Raw genomic sequence first — 25,708 nt, forward strand, 5'->3', positions numbered from 1 at the left:
GGGCTGACGGGCACACCTTTTCCTCATTTGACTTTTCATCTTTTTGCTCTATAATTTCTTTACATACTTCATCACATACCTTCTCCTGAATCTTCTCCTGAATTATCTTCCTCCTCTTTGGCCTGAAACAGCTTGAGGGCAAAACACACCAAAGCCCAAACAGACCACACCAAATAAGCCCTGTGTTTACTTCATTTTTGTCCCATGTTACCCCAATATGACTGAGCTCCCCCAATTGCCACCGTGGGTGATTTTTTCAAACATCCTCGGGCTAATCCCGAGTTCCCCAGCTAACCCTGGAAGATTTTTTCTCCAACGTTCTAGGCCTAACCCTGGGTTCTCCCTAACTCACTTGGGCATCTCCCCCAGATCCTTTGGGCCCCCACAACTTGCCTGGGGGATTTTTTTCAAACGTTCCCAGGATGCCTTCCGAGCTCCCCAATTTGCCCCCGGGGTTCTTTCCAAATGTACTTGGGATAACTTTAGCTTAGCCTCTCCTTTCTTTGTTGCTCCAGCAACTCTTCACCCTGGGTTCAAGTCCCCACACTTGGGCGCCACTTACCAAGAACCAGCTTGGCTGGCAGACTGCCACCCAGGTGGGCTGAAGGTATTGAGAGGCAGACACCAGATAGCACACAGAGTGCGTCTATCCTGGGGCCCAACAGCCTGAGAGCATGTGGGGCTTACAGCTCTCCAGGACTGAAGGACCTGAGCAGAGATTCACCCACGTTTTTATTTGCTCTTTGACAGGTGAGTCTTATTAATACACAGATGTTCTACATATACACATAACTCAGGAATATACCAGGTAGGAAGCTGTTACCTGCCTACCACTGATTATAAACTAAAAGTATCTTCCACAAAGGAGCCATGGGGGCAGGGTAAGCTTAATGTTTGTCAACATGTAGACAATCTCATTTCGTCTGTCTTCTCAATCATTCCAGGCCTTTTCTTCCCCAGCTCTGGACTCTTTCTGAAGCAAATCCTAGACATTATATAATCTGATCTGTAAATATTTCAGTCTCTCTCTCTGAAAGATAAGGGCTCTTCTACAAATATAATAATAATGTCACATTTACATTTGAAATAATGAACACTTTGAGTTCCTTATACAGTCTAGATATTAACCTCTTGTCAGATGCATAATTTGGAAATAACCTGTCCCATTCTGTAATTTGTCTCTTTTATTTATCTATTTGTTTATTTTTGAGATAGAGTCTTTCTCCATTGGCCACGCTGGAGTGCAGTGGTGCAATCTCAGCTCATTACAACCTCCGCCTCCGGGGTTCAAGCCACTCTCTTGCCTCAGCCTGCTGAGTAGCTGGGACTACAGGCATGCACTATCATGCCCAGCTAATTTTTGTATTTTTAGTAGAGATGGGGCTTCACCATATTGGCCAGGTGGGCCTCAAACTCCTGACTTTGTGATCCGCCCACCTCAGCCTCCCAAAGTGCTGGGATTACAGGTGTGAGCCACCACGTCTGGCTTTTGTCTCTTCACTGTATTGATTGCTTCCTTTGCTGTGCGGAAGCTTCTCAGTTTGATGGAATCCTATTTGTCAATTTTTGCTTTTGCTGCCTGTGCTTTTGAGGTCTTACTAAAAAAATCCTTGCCTGCTCCAATTTTATGAGTCATTTCTTCAATGTTTTCTTCCAGTGCTTTCATAGTTTGTGGAATTACTTTTAAGTCTTTGATCAATTTAAAGCTGAATTTTGTATATAATGAGAGATAGGGAACTAGTTTCATTCTTCTATAAGTAGACATCTGCTTTTCCCAGCACCATTTATTGAACAGACTGTTCTTTCCCCAATGTATGTTTTGAAGTTTTTGTTGAAGATAAGTTACCGTAAATACATGGATCTGTTTCTGTATTCTCTATTCTATTCTATTGATCTTTGGGTCTGTTCATATGTGAATATCATGCTGTTTAGGTTCATATACCTTTGTAGTGTATTTTGAAGTCAGTATGATACTTTTAGCTTTCTTCTTTTTGCTCAAGATGAAGTGGGCTATCCAGGGTATTTTGCATTTTCATTAGAATTAAAAAAATTTTTTTTTTTCTTAGGAGAATGTCATTGGTATTTTGATGGAGATTACATTGACTCTGTTGACCATTGGTGTAATATGGCAATTTTAGCAAAAGCCAACCTACGCGTACAGGATATGTTTTCATTTATTTATGTTCTTTTCAATTTATTTCACAATGTTTTATCATTTTTATTGTAGAGATCTTTCATCTCGGTTAAGTTTATATCTAGGTATTATTTTTTGGTAGCTTTTGTAAATGAAATTGCTTTTTTATTTCTTTTTCAGGTAGTTTACTACTGGCATATATTAATAGAAACACTACTGATTTGTATGTTATTTTGGTATTCTGCAACTTTGCTAAATTCATTTATTACTTCTAAGTTTTTTGGTGGAGTCTTTAGGGTTTTCATCAGGGATATTGGCCCATAGTTTTCTTTTTTTGTTGTGTTTTTGTCTGGTTTTGGAGTTAAGGTAATGTGGTGGTATTGTTTTCTCTTCATTTTTTTTTGGAATAGTTAGAGAATAATTGATATTACTTCTTTCTAAATGTTTGGTAGGGTTCAGCTATGAAGACATCAGGTCCTGGCCTCTCTTTGCTGGGAGAGTCTTTATCATTGTTTCAACCTCATTACTCATTAGTCTATTCAGTTTTCTGTTTCTTCATGATTCAATATTGATAGGTTGTGTGTGTCCAGGAATTTATCCACTTCTAGATTTTCCAGTTTGTTGGGGTATAGTTGTTCATAATATTCCCTTATCATCCTTTGTATTTTTGTGGTCATCATAGTTATTATGTCTCCTTTTATATCCAATTTTATTTCAGTCTTCTCTCTTTTATCTTCATTAGTCTAGCTAAAGGTTTGTTAATCTTATCTTTTTTAAAAAAGCAACTCTGTTTTGTTGACCCTTTGCCTTGAGTTTTTAATCTTTATGTATTCTGCTCTGATCTTTGTTATTGCCTTCCTTCTACTAATTTTGGGTTTTCCTTTTTTCTTACTTTTCTAGTTCTTTGAGGTAAATCTTTAAGTTGTTTCTTTGTGATCCTTCGTTTTTGATGTAGCGTTTTTGTTATAAACTTTCTTCTTAGAACTGCTTTTGTGGTATCCCACAGGTTTTGTATGAGGTATTTTCATTTTCGTTTGTCAAAGGGAATTTTAAAATTTCTTCCTTACTTTCATCAGTGGCCCATTTGTTGTTGAGAATCATGTTGTTTAATTTCCATGAATTAGTAACTTCCAACATTCCTATTAATTTACGTGTTATTCAGTTGTGGTGAGAAAATATACTTATGATTTCTATTTAAAAAATGTGTTTTATGACCTAACATATGGTAGAGGTTTATCCTGAAGAATGTTATATTTGCTATTGAGAAAAATGTGTATTCTGCAGCTTTTAGAGGGAATGTTCTATAACTTTCTGTTGGGTCTATTTGGGCTACAGTACAGTTTAACTCTGATGTTTTATCTTCTGTCTTGATGATCAGTTCATTGTTCAAAGTAGAGTGTTGAAGTTGCCTACTATTATTGTAATAGTAGGAGATATGGTTCATATCTCTCTTTACATCTATTAATATTTACACTTTGGGTGCCTAGTTTTAGTGCACGTATAGTCACAATTTTTATAGTCTCTTGCTGTATTGCCCCCTTTATCATTATGTAATAATCTTGTTCATCTTGTTTTCCACAATTCTTGACTTACAGTCTATTTAATCTGATATAAGTATAGCTATTCCTGCTCTTTTTTGTCTCCATTTGCATGAAACACATTTTTCTGTACTTTCACTTTTAGTCTGTTGTGTCTTTATAGATGAAGTGAATTTCTTTCAGACAGCATATAGTTTAATCTTGTTTTTTTTTTTTAACTTTCATAAAATTTATTGAGCAGGTCGTACTTCATCTTTTACCATTTGCATTCATTTTTTTCCTGTTACAATTACATTTTCTAAAATTAGGGTAGATCATCAACAAGAAGCCCTATGAGGCCAATGGTCTGAATAATAAAGCCCAGAAGTAAATGTTTTCTCCTGAGATACCAATAGAAATTTGCTACTTACATTTCTTTAAGTATGTTGGATATTCTTTCATGTCTATTGTATTTCTTTTTTGGTGAATTGCCTATTCGTATCTTTTACCTATTTTTGTTTTGGGATGGTAGCATTTTTAAAAACTTTATAACATGATAACGACACCAAGTCCAATATCCTATCCTTCCTTAAAAAGCATCTCCTAAAATATCAATAATTTGGCTTCACTCTCCCTCCTGTTCTCTCTTTGAAGTACAACAGAAAAGGCACTAGATGTGAGTCCTAAGACACAGATTCACTGCTGAGTCCCTAGGGCTTGTTTACTTACCTATAAAGTGAAGGGGCTGGATTATCATTCAGCAAGGCCACAGAGGTCTAAAAAGCTTGTGGTCTATTAGTTTTTCTGTTCTCCATTCATCACCAGCTCCCATTCTAACTATGGTGGCAAGATGGCAGCTGTGAGTTAATTATGGGATCTGTAGGGTTTTGGTAGTCATAAATTGGTGGTGAAGCAAAACCCAAAAACAAGAAGCACAGAGAAAAGAAATAGTACTTCATGCCCTCAAAGGGTTCAATTTCTATAAAAAAGATAAAATTAGTTAAGATTCTACCATTTCAGGATCAGACTTTCACTCTGTTGAGGATGTTAATGGCATTTAAAAAAATTTATTTTATTGCATTTTAGGTTTTGGGGTACATGTGAAGAACATGCAAGATTGTTGCATATGTACACATGTGGCAGTGTGATTTGCTGCCTTCCTCCCCATCACCTATATCTGGCATTTCTCCCCATGCTATCTCTCCTCAACTCCCCACCACCCACCGTCCCTCCCCTATTTCCCCCCAACTGACCCCAGTGTGTAGTGCTCCCTTCCCTGTGTCCATGTGTTCTCTTTGTTCAACACCCACCTATGAGTGAGAATATGCGCTGTTTGATTTTCTGTTCTTGTGTCAGTTTGTTGAGAATGATGGTTTCCAGGTTCATCCATGTCCCTACGAAGGACACAAACTCATCGTTTTTGATGGCTGCATAATATTCCATGGTGTATGTGTGCCACATTTTCCCTGTCCAGTCTATCATCGATGGGCATTTGGGTTGGTTCCAGGTCTTTGCTATTGTAAACATGCTGCAATGAACATTCGTGTGCATGAGTCCTTATAGTAGAACAATTTATAATCCTTTGGATATATACCCAGTAATGGGAATTTCTATTTCTAGGTCCTTGAGGAATCGCCACACTGTCTTCCACAATGGTTGAACTAATTTTACACTCCCATCAACAGTGTAAAACTGTTCCTATTTCTCCACATCCTCTCTAGCATCTGTTGTCTCTAGATTTTTTAATGATCGCCATTCGAACTGGCATGAGATGGTATCTCAATGTAGTTTTGATTTGCATTTCTCTAATGACCAGTGATGATGAACATTGTTTCATATGTTTGTTGGCCTCATGTATGTCTTCTTTTGCAAAGTGTCTGTTCATATCCTTCGCCCACTTTTGAATGGGCTTGTTTGTTTTTTTCTTGTAAACCTGTTTTAGTTCTTTGTAAATTCTGGATATCAACCCTTTGTCAGATGGGTAGCTGGGATTACAGGCATGCAACACCATGCCCAGCTAATTTTTGTATTTTTAATAGAGATGGGGTTTCACCATATTGGCCAGGCTGGTCTCGAACTCCTGACCTCAGGTGATCCACCCACCTTAGCCTCCCAAAGTGCTGGGATTACAGGCGTGAACCACTGCATCCAGCTTTTTAAAAAATTATTATAATTTTTCATTCTACTAGTCCTTGCTTGCATGCATTTCCTCCCGGGTGCAGAGCTTAAGTGGTTTTTTGAGCAAATACTGTTCTAGTCATTAGTTCATGTATTAGAGACCAAACTTTTCCTCATCAAATCAGCTCTACATGGTTTTCCCATCTTCTTGGTATTATTATTATTATTTTTTGAGATGGAGTTTCACTCTTGTTGCCCAAGCTGGAGTGCAGTGGCACAATCTCGCCTCACTGCAACCTCCACCTCCTGGGTTCAAATGGTTCTCCTATCTCAGCCTCCTGAGTAAGTGGGATTACAGGTGTGCACCACCATACCTGGCTAGTTTTTGTATTTTTAGTAGAGATGGGATTTCATCATGTTGGCCAGGCTGGTCTTGAACTCCTGACCTCAGGTGATCCACCCACCTAGGCCTCCCAGAGTGCTGGGATTACAGGCATGAGCCACCATACCCAGCTCTTATAATCTTCATTTTTCTTTGCTGTGCCTACCTTTGTAATTTTTAGAAAATTGAAGTGTATCCACCCAGACTTCGATGATGTCCCCCATTGTTTCAATAAACAAGAAATGGTTTTCTCAGAAAGAGAACACCCTGTGCGTTCCATCTGGACTCGTCCCAAATCCCTCTGGTTCCCACGAACGCCCCACCATCCACACAGTCCCCACATTAAGACCCCCTTCTGCTATCTCTCAACAGCCCCCTGGCTAAAAACATTCTCCAAGCCTACTTGCCTGTCAGTCCCACCACTGCCACCACCTAGGAAAAGGTCCAGTGATCACAGTCCACCTCCGGCAGTTTTCTCCCTTCTGCTTTGACGCCTCTCTCTATCGCAGCCCCACTGCAACTTCTCAGGTTCCACTTGGCACCCCCAAGTTCCACTTGGCCTGCAGGGTTCAGCTGTTTCCTCAGCAACAGTGGCCCACAGAGGACAACTTCCTTCACCCTCTAGTTCAGCCAAGTGAAGGTCAACACGTCTCAAAAGGAATTTTGCTGGAAAACTAAGAGAAGGCAACACATAGACCCCAGGAAATGGGACAACATTGAAACAGAAGCGTTGTAGGTTTGATGTTTTTCTGTCCTATGTCCGTCTTCCCTGAGACTTGACTCTGTGGCTGCATGGAGGGCTCCCTGCTCTGATACCCACAACCTTTGTTTTATACTTAATCTTAGCTGAGAAGTGATGGATAACCTCCTTTTTCTGTTGTTTCTTTTTTTTTTTTTTTAAATATGTATTTACCTAAGGTTTAATATCAATTATATTTGAAAATTACTTTATACACATAAATTATAGAATTAACTGAAATGATTCTAAACATCTATGTAGAATATAAACATGACAATATCTTTCAGTAGCAAACATTAACATAAATTCAATATGCTATTATGATCCACAATCTCTATACATCCTAATTCCTGGAATCTTTTAATGTTACCTTATATTGCCTAAAAGGAAATCAACACATTAGCAAGGCTTGCTTTCTTCATAAACTATAAGTGAGAATTTATTTCTTGTCTCTTTCATTTTATGGTGGCTGCAGGTATTCCATGGCTTGGGGCCACATCACTTTAGTCTCTGCCTCCATGCTCACCTTGCAGACTCCTCTTTTGTCTGTCATCACATCTCTCTATCTTCTTCTGTTTTGGGTTTTATTTATTTATTTTTTGAGATAGAGTCTGGAATGCACAGTTGTGATCCTGGCTCACTGCAGCATTGAACTCCTGGGCTCAAGGGATCCTCCCACCCCAGCCTCCTGAGTAGCTGGGTCAACAGGCATGTGTCACCACATGCAGATAATTAAAAAAAAAATTTTATAGAGATGGGGTCTCGCTATGTTGCCCAGGCTGGTCTCAAACTCCTGGCCTCAAGCGATCCTCCTGCCACAGCCTCCCAAAGTGCTGGGATTACAAGTGAGCCACTGCACCTGGCCGAGCCTGTGTGTTTTTATACTTAGTCTTAGCCAAAGGCTGAGAAGCAATGGAGAACATGGATTTTTGGACACGAATTCTGCTGGGTTTGGTTTTCCAGTAGCCTATTCTCTTCACAGCCTTTGACCCTAACTCCTCTTTGGCCCCAGCTACTGTCTGCACTTACCCATCCTCCTGCAAGCCCACCCGGCTGCCACCGGGGGCATGCCGTGATCACAGGAGCTTCCTGCCTGGGGCTGGCAGAAGAGGCCATATACTGCCCATTCGAAATCTCAGGCCTCCTGTGACTCTGTAGAACCCTGTGCCAGTCTGAGGGGGAGCGAGGGTCAGAGTGCTGTTCCATAATGCACATGTGTGACCCACCCCGTGCCCTTCTTGACCCCCAAGACTCTCCCTTGGCTACTGTATCAGGAATGCATTTGAAGAATGCAAACCAGGACAGGCTCACAAACCTCAGAAACCTAAACTATATAGCAGTGGCAGCAGTGACAGCAGCCATGCACAAAAAGCAAGAGGCAGGTGAACCTCCAGTGCCCCCGCACCTAGTCACCTGCTCTTCTGTTTCTGAGAGTTAAGGTCACACCACCACGCTTGGTCCCTATTCTCACACACTAGAAGACGGGTTAGCAGTTTGGCACGTCATGCTGAAAAGTTGCCAACCCCTGACCTTCAGGAAAACGTCCTCTCCCACAGGCAGCTCTGCCTCCCCCCTGCCCTCTCCCTCCCCCCTCCCCCCACCCTAGTCCTACACCCTTTAACTGTCCAAAGAATGGACCCAAAAGACATGGATGCTCCCATTACTGAGGGATATAACCAGTTACCCGCCATCCTCCAGGGTGGTAACCCGAGGCTTTTCCAGGCCGTGGTAGGCTGTCAGGAAGTCTCCAAGGAGCGACCCCTTCGGGTTCAGGATCACCACCTTGTTGACTTCTCCAGTGGTCAGCAAGATGTAGCCCTTCTTATCCACAGACACAGAGCCTGGCTGGCAGCCGTGCAGGCCCAGCCCCTTGTACTCCCCAACCACGTGGCCCAGCCCATCACAGATTACCACACTATGCTGCTGCCAATCCAACCCCACGAAATGCCCCTGGGGGCTGGTGGTCAGAAACACCAGCGCCTGCAGGCCTCGGTTGGCCTTGCCCCCAGGGATGAACCGGGTGGCCAGGCTGCCTTCCATATTGTACACCGCCACGTGGCTGGCCTGGGAGAGGCTCAGGGCCCGGCGCCACTGCACCTCACCATCGGGGCTGATGAGACAGAGCCATGCACCTGCAGAGAAGGCCAAGGCACTCTGCAGGGCTGCCACCCTGCAAAGAGAGCAGCCCTCAGGGATGGGCACGGTGCCCTTGCAGTCGCCATTGAGGGAGAAGCGTTTCAGCACCCGGTTCTGCTCATCTGCCACCAGCATCTCCCGGGGCCGAAGGGACAGAGCCCGGTGATGGGGGGCGGGGGGCGCTTGTCTCCATGCATCCCTGTGGGGAAACTGCAGGAAAAGATGGGCCTGGGGAGGCGGCCAGAGCCGTCCAGGTTTGGCCGCAGGGCTGGGCTGGGCTCCCGGGAAACTGACTTGAGCCTGCTTTTGAACTTCCTCTTCTTGTTGGACCTGCCACCCCTCTGGGGCTGGGGTCCTCCATCCTCGTGGGGCGTCTGGGCTCTGTCGTCTTCCAAGGTCTGGGCTCCATCTTCTCGGGGCATCTGGGCTTTGTCTTCTCGGGGTGTCTGGGCTTTTTTTTCTTTTGGGGTCTGGGCTTCATCTTTGGCCTGGGGCTGGGTCCCACCCTGTCTCTCTGTCCTGGCTGCATCCGCCCTCTGGCTCCGGCTCTCCTCACCTCCCTGGGTGCCGGCTCCATCCTTCCCACCATCCTTCTGAGGCTGCTGCTCCTCGAAGGGCAGCCGAAGCAGCTGGCGGTTCTTGTCCAGGAGCCCGGGATGGAGCTCCAGCTGCGGGACCAGGCAGGGGGCCGGCCCTGGTGCTGAGGCGCAGCCTTACAGCTGCCGGGGCCGCTGCGCAATCGCCCCTTCCAGGGAGAGGATCTCGGCCTCTCGCCCCAGGATGAGCACTCGGCGGCCGTAGGTGGCCACCTGCTCCGGCCCTCGAGCTCTGCCAGCCTCTCCCTAGCAGCTTCTTCAGCAGCCTCCACGTGGGCTCACAGCCGCCCCAGCACCTTCTGCTTCTGGGCCCTCGACCGCCTCCTCCACCTGTGCCCCCACCCGGGCCGCCGCCTCCTGCAGCCGGGTCAGCACTTCCTTCTCCACCCTCTGCTCTGCCTCCAGCTCTAGCAGGTTATTGTCCACACCAGCCAGCAGCTCCTCCAGGTCTGGCCTCTGGGCACGCACAGCCTTGGCCAGGGGTAGGCAGGGGTGGTCCAAGCGGCACTCCAGCACAGCAGCTGCGAGCAGGGCTGGCACAGGAAGCGCAGTGCCTGCCAGGGGTCCTGGGGACACTGGGCCACCTGGCGCTCCCAGGCCTCATCATACCACGCTGCCCTGTAGCCCACCACGTCCACCACGTGGTAGGGGTGGGTCTAGCAGAAGCAGCGGTGCCCGTCAGCACAGGCCTGGCACAAGTTGTCAGCACAGTCCAGGCACTGGGCTGTGGCTGCCCCCCAGAACTGGTGCCCCCCACCAGGGGACACAGGGCACAGGCTGGCTTCCTGGCACTCAGGTCTCCACAGGCCCGGGCCTTCACCAGGTCCAGCAGTCCATTGACGAAGAAGTTGGTGTTGAAGGCAGGCACGGTCTCATGGCACTCTGGGCAGCGGATGTGGCCGCCATGGACCAGCTGGGCCAGGCAGTCCTGGCAGTAGGTATGCAGGCAGGGCAGGGTCTTGGGTGCCCGAAGCTGCTCCAGGCAGATTTTACAGGCCAGGAAGTTGTTGCTTAGGGCCTCTGAATGGCCGGGAACTTCCTTTTAGTCCTCTGAGGCCTCAGACCCCTGGCTCTTGAGCTAAGGAGCTGCCCCCTCCTCCTCCTCCTCTTCTGTGGGTACATCCAGCAAACGTGAAAATGTCAATGCTGCTTGTTGTGTCAGACCTAGCCAAAGTTGATCTTGGCCTTTAGGATGGCGAGGGGGCTTGGGGCCTGAAGGCTGCTGTTGCTGGGTGCCCCCACAGCAGCGGGCAGGCTTGGGCTGGAGTCCATCAGCCTGGTCTGTCAGTCCAGCCTCAGGGCTAAGTGTCCCAAGACGATTTTTTACAATCTTTCTATAACTTGCTTAAACCTAAAGCTTTATATTATCAAATTTAACATAATCTCTCATCCCAGGGCAAAATTTACATTTCCATGCTTTCTTATAATCTTTTACAAAAAAACCCACATTTTACTGTTTTTATATGCCTTGCATGTAAAACTCTTTAGTGATCTCAAATACGTGTTGAACTGTTAACTTTTAGCAACTTTTACTTTTGGTGAAAAGCTTGGTTAAACGATTTTAATTTTGTACCAGGTTTGGATCCTAGGATCCAGACAGGGGTGCAGATAAAATATGACTTTTTAGTATCTAGCTCCACACGTCCCAGGCCTTACCTATCTGTAAAACAGGCAGCATACAGCCTTGGAATATTAGCAAACCTAGTATCTAAGTTGCATGATTTAGACCACCTATTTGCATTTTGACAACACTTACATTTTACCAATAATCCTTGAGACTATTTTTATGTTTTAAAGTTACATGAAAAAAAAATATTTGATTTAAACACTTAATTTTTAAAGCCAATTAATTAAAGTTCTTTTTATAGACATTATACACAGCACATATAACATCACAGACAGAAGATTCAGCACTTCTTAGGATTTTTTATTTGGCAGTTTTTAAATTTGATTACTGGCTTTAGGGTAAAGCCCTTGGAGAAACAGGGCCAGTAAGTATGCATTTTTAGGGCCTAATAAGCAGGCATGGCTAAAGACAGACAGATTCCCAAAATTAAGGGTTCCATTTTATCCTGGATTTTGGTTTCCCAAAGGAGGGAGACACTATGGGGGATGACAGTGTAGTGCTTCAACCATGTATTTTATTGCAAGACAACCCAAATCCAATTGGATTATTTTGTAATTAGCCCATCCCCTATGGGAGTCTCATCTCTTAGTGAGAGTTGGCAATGTTTCCACATTTTTCGGGTGGCCAAGAGCATGCTTCTCCGATTTATAACTACTATAAGCCATCTCTTACAGTGTATTTTCTACCTAGTTACTACACAACAAAGCTGTCTCATAACGTGGAGTAATTTGATGCCCTCAAAACTCAAAATGGTAGATAACACAACGCATAACAGAACGGAGCCTTTGATTTTGAGATGGAACTATTTACTTTTAATTTGGGGGGTTTCATGAAAAATATGTTTTTTTTTCTCCAAATCAGGATCTGTAGTGCCTTTGCTGTATTTCCCGAGGAGTTCCATGCTACTAGAAGTTATCTTAGGGCCTCTCAAGCATGCATTATGAGTGGTAAGATAAAAAATGGAGAAAAATAATTCAGTTATCTGAGAAGAAAAGAGCCTTTTTTTTTTTTTCAGAAAAACAAGATTCATGAAGAGGAAAACAATAAAGGCTTTTAAAATATACCTATAATTTGAATATCCACTTTTAATTAGGCTGAACACACTTTAAGAAAATCCTTTCAAATCCAGTTACTTGACTTTAGCCATGCCAAGCAGTTAGATTTTTGGCTTTTAAACTTTACAAAAAGCAACCATACATGTGAAACCATCAAGCCTTAATTAGGTTATCACTTAACCATGGGTGTACAGGTATTTTCACAAGGGTGATATGCAGCTTTTGAAATTATCATTGCAAAATTGTGACTGAGACAGTGAAAGAGATTTGACCGAAACAACTCCATTTTGTTTTTAGTCCCAAACTGTCCTTGCTTATCCCTGGGTGTAGATCAAACCAACTTCCCTCTTGCCTGGGGACCAGACCAAGAAACTAGTCATAAGATTAGAAACCATGGCTTAGGAGTCATGCAGCTGGAAGCTACAAGATTTTGTCCCTCCCTAAACTACTCTGGAGATTAGTGCTTGAGATCTTTTGTAAACCCTGCCCCGATGGATAGCTGGCACCACCCAGATTGACAAACTGACTTATCCGATTTTGTGACCCTCACCCAGGAACTGACTTAGCACAAGAAGACAGCCACCATTGTAAAATGGTGGAGATTAAAACAAAGTATTGCCACATGGTTACAGGTCATGTTCCCAAGGACATGAAGCAACATGGAGGCCTGTAGCCGAGTTTGTTACTGACTGTTTTGTTGGGCTGACTTGAACAGCAGGCTTATGGAGCCCTGAGCCTGGATCCTAACCTGAGCTACCCCCTTTTTGGTAGAATTATACAGAAAGGGGCAAAGCATACCAGATTGTCTGCAGCTTAATACCAACCTCACAAATCCTTTTTCATTAATTATAAATTTACGGAGAATATAAACAATGATTCCCATTTACCAGTTAGCACAGGGAGAGAGAAGCCAAAAGTGTGAGTGGTAAGAAATTTTTACCCTTTTGCCAGCATGTCAGGCTTCTGGGTTTCCTTCCCCTTAGCTCAACTTTAAGCCAAGCATTTTAAGATTTGGAAAATTAACTTTTCCCATGTTGGAAAAGCATTATAAAAGAGATAGAAGCCATTTTAAACTGAAAAAGAAGGAACGTCATAGAAAGGACTTCCAATTAGGGTTGTCAGGAGGTGTTGCCTCTTTTTCTATTGGGAATGATGTTTTCCTTTTCTTTTGGCCTTCCCTATTTTCTCTTTCCTCTTTTGGACTACTACAGGAGACACATTGCTCATCTCCAAAATTCTCTTCTGCTTGCAGAGGTGCTTGTTTTAGCTTCAGTTAGGATTTGGCTTAGGAGCAGCATAACATATGTCCATGGGAGATTAAATACTTGAGTTAAATTATGCAAAGCTTCTATACACCTATCAGCATCATCAGAAGATTGGCCTAGGTCTCCCTTTGCTTGCAATGAGAAGGGAACTTGAAGGGGCCCCAAATAAGAGAATCCTCAGATGGTTTCCCTGGAAGTTGCTTCTCTAATTTTGGGGAACTGTTCTTTTGGCCCTGCCTGACAAGATTCATAAAAGACCTGAGTTGATTTTGCAACACTTGCAAAAGTCTAGTAAAAAGGCCATGCCCTTGTACAAAAGAAAATAAGCCACTTTTTCTTCAAAGTGTCTTAAAGGAATGTAGGAACCGAATGGCCATTTTCCTGCTGGTGGGACAATATCAAGACTAAAATTTGGCTACAAAAGACATTTCACTCCTAAATGGCAAAGGTAGAAACTTTCCATTTCCAAAAGAGGCCTAGAGTCTGTTTTCCAACTGTGTAAAAAGAAGCTGCAGCGTTACCGCGAAAAAAGAGGAAAAAAAAGTGTTTCTTATGTAGAGGATTTCCATTTCCACTAGGTGGCGCTGTTGGCTTGGAAATACTACATGCTTGGCAGAGACGTGGTAGCAAGTAACCTCACCTTGGGGGAAAGGGGAGGACTCTGTTCTTAGACTATAAAAATCTCTGCACATTTCACACAGAGAAAAAGGCTGTGGATAGAAAAGGAAGGAGAGTTTTGCCTCAGAATAGTTCAGGATTCTCTGCCAACACCTGGAATGGGCTGTCAGAGGCTGCGTCCAGTCCAGAGGCCTTTGAATAATGCCAGGATGTGCCCTGGCCAGAAATTCTCAGTTGCCTCAGAACTTTCCCTAGCCTTGTGCAATGATGAGGCCTCCCTATGAAAAGAAGGTGGTTCAAACATGGCCAACATTCCTAATACCTATGGATATTGGGGAATTCTCCATGTTCTCCCCAGCAAGCCTCACATTTGAATCTTTAGCACGGCAGCAAATGCTAAGCCTATGTTCCAGGCTGAGGGATGCCTGCTGATTTATTTGATTTATTTTAAAATATAGGCTAAGAGCACTTCAGAATGATAAAACAGGTTTTTAACTCCCTTCCTTTCTTACCACTCCAACGAAGGCTGTACCTCAGATTTCTAGCCAATGCACCAAAATGATACAGTTCCAGTGGCTGGAGGAACACCAGCTTCCTTAGTCTCTTACTGGCTTCAACAAAACCTGTATTTTGACACTGTTCTGAGTAAAAGTGCATTTGATTCAACGAACAAAAACCATGTCTGATGATTATTTCGTCACAAAACTCCCTCTTACATTTTCGGCCTTGATATTTGTATCAGCACATCATATAGGTTTGTTGCACACAACTTGTGTTTATTTTTCAGTGCTAGATTTCAAATTTTTTTGTGTCAGCATACTGTGGTCAGAATTGGATTTTTAAAGATTTCACAAGATGTATCTTTGAATACTACTGTTAGTTTGTACCTGTTGATTAAATTAAAGAAAATAGCCCAGTATGCATTATTTGTGTGTCATATCTTGCTTTTAGCTTTAGGGCTGTATATGCATATCTTACCAGAAGCACTAACTGGGCTTGAAATATTTTTGTCTGAGCTTGTACAAAACGTGTTTTTGATTAATGTCAAAGCATGTTTAATTTTAGTGAGAAAATAGCACATAATTTAAGTTTCTGACACAAAGATTATATTTACCTTTCAAGGCTAGATGTTTGCACGTTCTGTGTTAGTGTACTATGCTCAGACTGGTGTTTTTTGAGATTTTATTTTATTTTATTTTTATTTCACTTTAGGTTTTGGGGTACATGTGAAGAACATGCAAAATTGTTGCATAGGTACATACATGGCAGTGTGATGTGCTGCCTTCCTCCCCCTCATCTATATTAGACATTTCTCCCCATGGTATCTCTCCCCAACTCCCCACCCCCCACTGTCTCTCCCCTATTTCCCCTTGACAGACCCCAGTGTGTAGTGCTCCTCTCCCTGTGTCCATGTGTTCTCATTGTTCAACACCCACCTATAAGTGAGAACATGCAGTGTTTGATTTTCTGTTCTTCTGTCAGTTTGCTGAGAATGATGGTTTCCAGGTTCATCCATATCCCTAGAAAGGACATGAACTCATTATTTTTGATGGCTGCATAATATTCCATGGTATATATGTGCCACAGTTTCCCTGTCCAGTCTATCATTGATGGGCATTTGGGTTGGTTCCAGGTCTTTGCTATTGCAAACTGTGCTGCAATGAACATTTTTGAGATTTGACAAGATGTGTCTTTGAAAACTGCTTAGTCAATAAATGTTGAATGTAGTGAAAGAAAACAGTACATCATACATTATTTATGTCCCTATATCTTGCTTTTAGCATTTAGGATTGTATATGCATATCTTCCTGGAAGTGCTAACTAGGCTTCAGAATGTTTTCTAATGAGCTTGTACAAAACGTATATTTAGGAAGTTATCAAGGTCAAAACATGTTGAATGAAGGGAAAGAAAACAGTGCAACATCTTGTTTTTTTTTTTGGCACCAAGCCCGCATTTACTTTCTGGGATAGATATTGAAATTTTCTGTGTAAGCCTCCTGTTCTCAGAATTGTGTTTTCTGAAATTTGACAATATGTATCTTTGAAAACTGCTCTTTGTTAATACATGTTGAATTCAGTGAAAGGAAAAAGCACTTCATGCATCATTGTATGCCACATCTTGCTTTTGGCATTTAGGGCTGTATTTGCATATCTTCCTGGAAATGGTAACTGGGCTTTGAAATTTTTTTCTGAAGTTGTATAAATGAGTTTTTGAAAAGTAATTAATGTCACAACATTGAATTCAGTGAAAGAAAACAGCACATCATCTAGGTTTTTGGCACAAATATTACATTTACCTTTCAGAGCTAGATATTCCCTTTCTATGTGTGGGCCTGCTGTGTTCAGTATTGTGATACTGGAGATTTGAGAAGATGTGTTTTTGAAAACTGCCCATAGTTAATACCTGTTTAATTGAGTGATAGAAAACAGCACATCATACACTATTTGTGAGCCATATCTTGCTTTTAGCATTTAGGCTGGATAGGCTTATCTTCCTGGAAGTGCTAACTGTGCTAAAAAATATTTTGCTTTCTAAGCTTGTACAAATGGGATTTTAAAAAGTGATCAATGTCAGAACCTATTGAATTCAGTTAAAGAAAACAGCACATAATCTAGGTTTTTGGCACAAAGCTTGTGTGTACATTTCAGGGCTAAATATTCACATTTTTTTGTAACAGCCTACTGTGCTCAGAATTGTGGAATTTGACATTTGACAACATGTGTCTTTGAGAATTGCCCTAAGATAATACATGTTGAATTCAGTGAAAGAAAATAGCACATAATATATTATCTGTGTGCCATGTATTGCTTATAGCATATTTTTTGGGAAATGCTAACTGGCCTCTAAAATGCTTTTGTTTTTCTGAGTTCGTACAGAATGTGTTTTTGAATAGTGATTGTCAAAACATGTTGAATTCAGTGAAATAAATCTGCTCTTGATAGATGATTTTGATACAAGGCTTTCTTTTAGATACTAGGGTTGGATATTTGTATCTTTCTATAAGAGTTCACTGGGCTCAAACTTGTTTTGTTATTCTCAAAAAACATGGGATTGACAATGGTTGTAAGCATGAATGTATTTAATTCAGTGAAAAAATTAGCATATCATAAAAATTTTTGGCACAAAATTTATTGCATTTAGGGCTGGATATTTATGTTTCTATGAGTGTCTACTGTTCTCAAAATGTGTCCTTTGAGCACCAACAAAGCCTGTGCTTGAAAATGTTTTAAGTGAAAACCTGGTGAATTTATTGAAAGAATACAGCCCATCATAAAAATTTTTGGCGCAAAGCTTGCTTTTAGTTTTTAGGGCTGGGTAGTTCCATTTTCTGTGAGGGCCTACTATGCTCAGAATATTGTTTTCTGAAATTCAACAAGGTGTGTCTCTGAAAAATGCTCTATATCAAACCCTGTAGAATTCAGTGAAATGAAATGGCACATCATCTACCTTTATGGGACAAAGCTTGCTTTCAGATTTTAGGGGAAAATATCTGCATTTTTTGTGAGGGCTTATTATATTTAGAATTGTGCTATCTGAGATTCAACTAGATTTGTCTTTAAGACCTCTGTATTACTAAAACATGTTGAATTTAGTAAAAGAAAACAGCCATACATTATTTGCGTGACATATATTGCTATTAGCATTTTGGGCCTTATATTCACATCCACTTGAAAGCACTAACTGGGCTTTCATTTCTTTTTTTTTTTGTGAGCTTGTGCAAACTTATGTTTAAAAAGTGTCCAGTGTAAAAACATGTTGAAGTTAGTAGAAAAAACGTCGGCACATCATCTAGGTTTCTGGCATAAAGCTTACATTCAATTGTCATGGCTAGATATTAACATTTTCTTAGTGTGGGCACATCATGCTCAGACTTGTTTTATTTTGAGATTTGACAAAATGTGTCTGAAAACTGCCCTTAGTTAATACATGTTGAATTCAGTGAAAGAAAACAGCACATCAAACATTATTTGTATTCCATGTCTTCCTGCTGGCATATAGGGTTGTTTATGCATACCTTCCTGGAAGTACTTGGCCTCAAAACTTTTTTCTTAGTTATTTCTTGTCTTCTGTGAAGTTTTGAGTTTTTTTGATCTTGCTCCTCTAGCTCTTTCAATTTTGACAATACGGTGTCAATTTTAGATCTCTCCTTGCTTCTCATGTGAGCATTTATTGGTACATATTTTCCTTTAGAGACTGCTTTAAATGTGTCCCAGAGATTCTGGTATGTTGTGTCTTCATTCTCGTTGGTTTCGAAGAAAATTTTTATTTCTGCCTTCATTTCATTGTTTATTCAGTCAATATTCAAGAGCCAGTTGTTAAGTTTCCATGAAGCTGTGCAGTTCTGAGTTAGATTCTGAATTCTGAGTTCTAACTTGATTGCACCGTGATCTGAGAGACTGTTTGTTATGATTTCCATTCTTTTGCATTTGCTGAGGAGTGATTTACTTCCAATTATGTGATCAATTTTAGAGTAGGTGCGATGTGGTGCTGAGAAGAATGTATATATTGTGGATTCAAGGTGAAGAGTTCTGTAAATGTCTATTAGGTTTGCTTGTTCCAGGTCTGAGTTCAAGTCCTGGATCAGAGCAGAACTGAAGGAGATAGAGACACAAAAAATCCTTCAAAAAATCAATAAATCCAGGAGTTGGCTTTTCAAAAAGATCAACAAAATAGACCACTACCCAGATTAATAAAAAAGAAAAGAGAAAAATCAAATAGATGCAATGAAAAACGATAAAGGGGATATCACCACAGATTTCACAGAATTCAAACCATCATCAGAGATTATTACAAACAACTCTATGCACATAAACTAGTAAACCTGGAAGAAATGGATAAATTACTGGACACTTGCATCCTCCCCAAGCCTAAACCAGGAAGAAGTCGAAACCCTGAATAGACCAATAACAATGTCTGAAGTTGAGGCAGCAATTAAGAGCCTCCCACCCCCAAAAAGCCCAGGTCCAGAGGGGTTCACAGCCAAATTCTACCACACATACAAAGAAGAACTGGTACCATTCCTTCTGAAACTATTCCAAACAATCTAAAAAGAGGGAATCCTTTCCAAATCATTTTATGAGACCAACATCATCCTGATACCAAAACCTGGCAGAGATTCAGCAAAAAAAGAAAACTTCAGGCTAATATCCGTGATGAACATAGATGCAAATATCTTCAATAAAATACTGGCAAACTGACTGCAACACCACATCAAAAACCTTATCCACCATAATCAAGTAGGATTCATCCCAGGGATGCAAGGCTGGTTCAACATATGCAAGTCTATAAACATAATTCACCACATGAACAGAACCACATGATTATCTCAATTGGTGCAGAGAAAGTCTTTGACAAAATTCAACGACCCTTTATGCTAAAAACCCTCAATAAACTAGGTATTGATGGAACGTATCTCAAAATAATAAAAGCTATTTATGACAAACCAATAGCCAATATCATACTGAATGGGCAAAAACTGGAAGCATTCTCTTTGAAACCTGGCACTAGACAAGGATGCCCTCTCTCACCACTCCTATTCAATATAGCATTGGAAGTTCAAGCCAGAGCAATTAGGCAAGAAAAAGAAATAAAGGGTATTCAAATAGGAAAGCAGGAAGTCAAATTGTCTCTATTTGCAGACAACATCACTGTATATCTAGAAGACCCCAGCATCACAGCTCAATATCTCTTGAAACTGATAAGCAACTTCAGCAAAGTCTCAGGATACAAAATCAATGTGCAAAAATCACAAGCATTCCTATACATCAATAACAGACATAAAGAGAGCCAAATCAAGAACGAACTGCCATTCACAATTGCCAGAAAGAGAATAAAATACCTAGGAATACAACTAACAAGGAATGTAAAGGACCTCTTCAAGGAGAACTACAAGCCACTGCTCAACGAAATAAGAGAGGACAAAAACAGATGGAGAAACATTCCATGTTCATGGTTAGGAAGAATCAATATTGTGAAAATGACCATACTGCCCAAAGTAATTTACAGATTCAACACTGTCCCCATCAAGTTACCAATGACCTTCTTCACAGAACTGGAAAAAACCACCTTAAACTTCATATGGAACCAAAAGAGAGCCCACATAGTCAACTCAATTCTAAGCAAAAAGAACAAAGCAGGAGGCATCACATTACCGGACTTCAAACTATACTACAAGGCTACAGTAATCAAAAGAGCATGATATTAGTACCAAAACAAAGATATAGACCAATGGAATAGAACAGAGGCCTCGGAGGCAACACAACACATCTACAATCATCCGATCTTTGACAAACCTGACAGAAACAACCAATGGGGAAAGGATTCCCTGCTTAATAACTGGTGTTGGGAAAACTGGCTAGCCATGTGCAGAAAGAAGAAACTGGAACCCTTCCTGACACCTTACACTAAAATTAACTCCAGATGGATTAAAGACTTAAACATAAGATCTAACACCATACAAACCCTAGAAGAAAATCTAGCAAAACCATTCAGGACATAGGCATAGGCAAGGACTTCATGACCAAAACACCAAAAGCATTGGCAACAAAAGCCAAAATAGACAAATGGGGCCTAATCAAACTCCACATCTTCTGCACGGTAAAAGAAACAGTCATTAGAGTGAATCGGCAACCAACAGAATGGGAAAAAATTTTTGCTGTTTACCCATCTGACAAAGGGCTGATATCCAGAATCTACAAAGAACTAAAACAGATTTACAAGAGAAAAACTAACAAGCCCATTCAAAAGTGGGCAAAGGATATGAACAAATACTTTACAAAAGAAGAACATACATGAGGCCAAGAAACATATGAAAAAATACTCATCATCACTGGTCATTAGAGAAATGCAAATCAAAACTACATTGAGATACCATCTCCCACCAGTTAGAATGGTGATCATTAAAAAATCTGGAGACAACAGCTGCTGGAGAGGATGAGAAATAGGAACACTTTTACACTGTTGGTGGGAGTGTAAATTAGTTCAACCATTGCGGAAGACAGCATGGTGATTCCTCAAGCACTTGGAAATAGAAATTCCATTTGACCCAGCAATCCCATTACTGGTTATATATCCAAAGGATTATAAAGCATTCTACTATAAGACACATGCTGGAGAGGATGTGGGGAAATAGGAACACTTTTACACTGTTGGTGGGAGTGTAAATTAATTCAACCATTGTTGAAGACAGTGTGACGATACCTCAAGGAGATAGAAATAGAAATTCCATTTGACCCAGCAATCCCATTATTGGGTATATATCCAAAGGATTATAAATCGTTCTACTATAAGGACACATGCACACGAATGTTCATTGCAGCACTGTTTACGATAGCAAAAACCTGGAACCAAACCAATGCCAATCAATGATAGACTGGACAGGGAAACTGTGGCACATATATGCCGTGGAATATTATGCAGCCATCAAAAGCGATGAGTTTTTGTCCTTTGTAGGGACATGGATGAACCTGGAAACCATCATTCTCAGCAAACTGACACAAGAACAGAAAATCAAACACTGCATGTTCTCGCTCATAGGTGGGTGTTGAACAATGAGAACACATGGACACAGGTTGGGGAGCATCACACACTGGGGTCTGTTGGGGTGAAATAGGTGAGGGAGAGTAGGGGGTGGGGAGTTGGGGAAAGACAGCATGGGGAGAAATGCCAGATATAGGTGATGGGGAGGAAGGCTGCAAATCACACTGCCGTGTGTGTACCTATGCAACAATCTTGCATATTCTTCACATGTACCCTAAAACCTAAAAGGCAATAAAAACAAGAAAAAAACCTTTTTTCTTAGCTTGTGCAAAATATGTTTTAAAGAACTATCTATGTCAAAACATGTTAAATGAAGGAAAACAGCATGTTATCTAGATTTTTGGCACACAGCAGTGTGTACCATTTATAGGGCTACACATTCACATTTTCTCTGTGGGCCTACTATGATCAGAATTAATTTTTCTGGGATTTGAGAAGATGTCTTTTTGAAAAGTGCTCTTAGTTAATACACATTGAATTCAGTGAAAGAAAGCAATACATCATACATTATTTGCTTGCCGTACTTGCTTTTAGTATTTAGGACTGTATGTCCATATTCTCCTGGAAGCACTAACAGAGCTCTGACATCTTGTATAAAATGTGTACTTGAAGGATGATCAATGTCAAAACAGGTTAATTTTGCTGAAATAAAATAGCATATTATCTAGGTTTTTGGAATCTTGCTCTGTTGCCCCGGCTGGAGTGCAGTGGCGTGATCTCAGCTCACTGCAACCTCCACCTCCTGTGTTCAAGTGATTCTCCTGCCCCCACCTCCCCAGTAGCTGAGACTGCAGTCCTGTGCCACATGCCTGGCTAATTTTTGTATTTTTAGTAGAGATGAGGTTTGACCATGTTGGCCAGGCTGGTGTCATACTCCTGACCTCAAGTGATCCACCCACCTTGGCCTCCCAAAGTGCTGGGATTACAGGTATAGCCCACTGCACCAGGCCATAATTGCTTTTTCTCACAGTTGAGAAGATGTGTCTTTAAAAGCTGCTCTTAGTTAATACATATTAAATTCAGTTAAGTAATATAGCATATCATCCATTATCTGTGTGTCATATCTTGCTTTTAGCATTGAAAGCTGTACTTGCATATCCTTGTGGGCTTTGAAATATTCATTTCTGAGCTAGTAGAAAATGTGTTTTTGACAAGTAATCAATGAAAAAACATGTTGAGTTCAGCTACAGAAGTTAGCATATCATCTATGTTTTAGGCAAAAAGCTATCACTTATGTTATAGGGCTAGATATTTGCATTTTCTATGTGGGCCTAACATGCTCAAAATCGACTTTTTGATATTTGACAACTTTGAAAACTGCTCTAGTTGATACACGTTAAATTCAGTGAAAGAAAACAGCACATCATACAGTATTTGTGTACTATATCTTGCTTTTAACATTTATGGCTGTCTGTGTATTTCTTCCTGAAAGTATAAACTGGGTTCAGAATTTTTTTTTTTTAAAGCTCATATAAAACATTTTTTAAAGAAAGGACAATGTCTAAACATGTTGTGTTCAGCGAAGAAAAAAACAGCACATCATCTAGATTTTTGGCACAAAGTTTTCCATTATTTTTCAGAGCTGGATATTTGCATTTTCTGTGTGGGCCTACTAGTCTCAGAATTGTCTTTTTTGAGATTTCACAAGCTGCATATTTCAAAACTGTTATTAGTTAATACATATTGAATTTAGTGAAAAAAAAATCACATCATACATTATTTGTGTACTGTATCTTGCTTTCAGCATTAAGGGCTGCATTTTTATATTTTCCTGAAAATTCTAACTGGGCTTTTACATTTTTTTTTCCTAAGTGTGTACAAACATGTTTTAAAAATGAGTCAACGTAAAAACATGTTGAATTCGGTGACAGAAAACAGTACATCATGTAGGTTTTTGGTATATACCTTGCATTTGCCTTTTAAGACCTACTATATTCAGAATATTTTTCCTGAGATTTGACAAGATGTGTCTTTGAGATCTGCTCTACTATGTAGAAGTAAGTGAAGGAAACAAGAACATCATCTAGGTTTTTGGTACACAGCTTGTGTTTATCCTTTATGGCTAGATATTTACATTCTCTGTTGGCATACTAAGCTTGAAATTTTGTTGTCTGTTATCTGACAAGATGTTACTGAAAACTGCTCTTAGTTAATACACATTGAATTCAGTGAAAGAAAACTGTACATTACTTATGTTTGGTGTGTCATTTCTGGCTTTTAGCATTTATAGCTGTAAACACATATTTTCCTGGAAGCACTAACTGGGCCCTGAAATAGTTTTTGGAAAGTGATGAATGTAGAATCATTTTAATTTCAGTGATAGAAAACAGCACATCCTCTAGGTTTATGGCACAAAGCCAGTGTTTACCTTTTAGAGCTAGATATACTCATTTTTATGGTGGGCCTAGTATGCTCAGAGTTATGTTTTCTGAGATTTGACAAGACGTTTCTTTGAAAAGTGCTCTTAGTTAATACATATTGAATTCAGTGAACAAAAGAGCATATCAAACATTTTGTATGCTATATCTTGCTTTTAGCACTTAGGGCTATATATACATGTATTCCTGGAATCACTGACTATGCTCGGAAATGTTTTTTTCTGAGCTTGTACAAAATGTATGTTTAAAACTGGATCACTGTAAAGACATGTTGAACTCTGTGAATAAAAAAAGCACCTAATCTAGGTTTTTGGCACAAAACTTGTGGTTACCTTTGGTGGCTATATATTCTCATTTCCTGTGTAAGGCTACTGTGCTCAGAATTGTTTTGATTTGAAAATGTGTTTTTGATAACTGCTCTTAGTTAATAAATGTTGAATTCAGTGAAACAAAACAGCACATCATACGTTATTTATGTGCCATATCTTGCTTTTAGCACTTAGTGCTATATATGCTTTTCTTCCAGGAAGGGCTGAGCTTTGAAATAATTTCTTCTAAGCTTATACAAAAGGTGTCTTCAAAATGTGATTAATTTCAAAACATGTTGAATTTAGTGAAAGAAAACAGCACATAATGTATGTTTTTGGCATAAATTTGTGATCACTTTCAGGGCTAGATATTTGCATTCTCTTTGTGGGTTTACTATGTTCAGAATTGTGCTTTTTGAGATTTTACAAGATGTGTCTTTGAAAAGTGCTCTTAGTTAATACATGTTGAAATCGCTGAAACAAAACAGCACATCATACATTACTTGTGTGCCATGTCTTGCTTTTAGCACATAGGATTGTATATGCGTATCATCCTGGAAGTGCTAACTAGGCTTTTAAAAGTTTTTTATGAGCCTGTACCCTGTGCTAGATGTTTACATTTTCTGTTTGTGACTATTAATCTAAAAATTGTGTTTTCTGACAGTTGACAAGATGTGTCTTTGAATACTGCTCTTAGTTAATACATGTTAAATTTAGCAAAAGAAAACAGCACATCATACAATATTTATTTGCCATATCTTGCTTTTAGCATTTCGTGCTTTATATGTATATCTTTCTAGAAGGACTACTTGGCCTCACAATTTTTTTTGAGTTTGTACAAACAAGTTTTGAAAAGCAATCAATGTCAAAACATGATAAATTCATTGAAAGAAAACAACACAACATTAAGGTTTTTGGCAAAAAACTTGCATTTACCTTTCAGGGATAAATATTCTCATCTTCTCTTTGGGCCTCTTGTGTTTCAAATTGTGTTTTTAAAAATATTTGACTGATATGTCTTTGAAAAGAGCCCTTAGTTAACATATGTTGAATTTGTTAAAAAAAAAAGACAGCATACCAAATATTATTTGTGTGCTATATCTTACTTTTAGCATTTAGGGTTGTATATGCATATCTTCCTAGAAGTGACAACTTGGCTCCGAAGAGTTTTCTTCTTAACTTGTACAAAACTTGCTTTACAAAAGCAATCAATGTCAAAACATGTCATATTCAGTTGTAGAAAGCACATTATCTATGTTTTTAGCATGGAGATTTCCATTACCTTTTAGAACTAA

The 25,708-nt window shown here is 40.4% G+C and overlaps 1 pseudogene; it reads right to left on the reverse strand.

Moving 5' to 3' along the window:
• Positions 1–8,507: 8,507 nt before the first annotated feature.
• LOC108317608 overlaps positions 8,508–25,708 on the reverse strand; it is a 38,549-nt pseudogene continuing 21,348 nt past the window's right edge.

The sequence above is a fragment of the Cebus imitator genome, unplaced genomic scaffold (genome assembly GCF_001604975.1).
Source record: "Cebus imitator isolate Cc_AM_T3 unplaced genomic scaffold, Cebus_imitator-1.0 Scaffold204, whole genome shotgun sequence".
NCBI classification, from domain to species: domain Eukaryota; kingdom Metazoa; phylum Chordata; class Mammalia; order Primates; family Cebidae; genus Cebus; species Cebus imitator.